The following is a 1098-nucleotide window of genomic DNA, read 5'->3' on the forward strand; positions in this document are numbered from 1 at the left end:
ATTCAACCTTGAATTTATATCAAAACTTATATACATATATATGTCTTTTCTACAATAATATTTCTGCATTTTCGTGCAGCTGAAGATTGCTCTTCATATTGCATTTAAGGTAATGCTCGCATTACTTAAATAAATTGAAGTAGCATGAAACGTGCGTACTGCAATCACCTTTGAAATCCGTGTTGCTTATTTTTTGATTTTGATCACCTATCCTTTTGGGATACGATATTCGGGTGCCTACGCATAAGTACCGTATTCAACCTTGAATTTATATCAAAACTTATATACATATATATATATATATATATATATAATAATGAAATGATTGTATATAGTGTTTAGGTGCACTACAACTTGTCAAAAGTGCGTATAAAGCATATGCAGTAATGTACAAATGTCTGGAAAGTGAACAGTGTACGAGTCAGATACATGCTTGCTTGTGTATATATGTATGTGTGTGTATACATATATGTGTGTTTGTATACATACATCTGTATGTGTGTATACATACATATATATCTTTATATATGTATATATATATGCAAGTATGTGTATATATACATATATACAAAAACACACACATACTTTTCTTAAAGCTGAAAAATCTTTACAGTTTTATGAAGATTTTGCAGCTTTAATAAAAGCATTTTACTCTTCCTTTGGTTATCAAGTACTATTTTTTCCACCTTGTTTTGCATTTATGTGCTTACTTCTGTGTGTGTGTGCATGTATGCATGTGTGTTGTGTGTGTGCATACATATATACTTGAATATATATATATTCTTTTACTCTTTTACTCTTTTACTTGTTTCAGTCTTTTGACTGTGGCCATGCTGGAGCACCGCCTTTAGTCGAGCAAATCGACCCCAGGACTTATTCTTTGGAAGCCTAGTACTTATTCTTTCGGTCTCTTTTGCCGAACCGCTAAGTTACAGGGACATAAACACACCAGCATCGGTTGTCAAGCGATGTTGGGGGGACAAACACAGACATACAAACACATACACACATACATATATATATATACATATATACGACAGGCTTCTTTCAGTTTCCGTCTACCAAATCCACTCACAAGGCATTGGTCGGCCCGAGGCT

At 33.5% G+C, this 1098-nt stretch overlaps 1 protein-coding gene across 1 annotated transcript in view; it reads left to right on the forward strand.

Moving 5' to 3' along the window:
• Positions 1-1098, forward strand: part of LOC128250970 (SCO-spondin-like) — a 44983-nt gene that overhangs the window by 36607 nt on the left and 7278 nt on the right. The window lies entirely within an intron of this gene.

Source organism: Octopus bimaculoides, chromosome 27 (genome assembly GCF_001194135.2).
Source record: "Octopus bimaculoides isolate UCB-OBI-ISO-001 chromosome 27, ASM119413v2, whole genome shotgun sequence".
Classification (NCBI taxonomy): domain Eukaryota; kingdom Metazoa; phylum Mollusca; class Cephalopoda; order Octopoda; family Octopodidae; genus Octopus; species Octopus bimaculoides.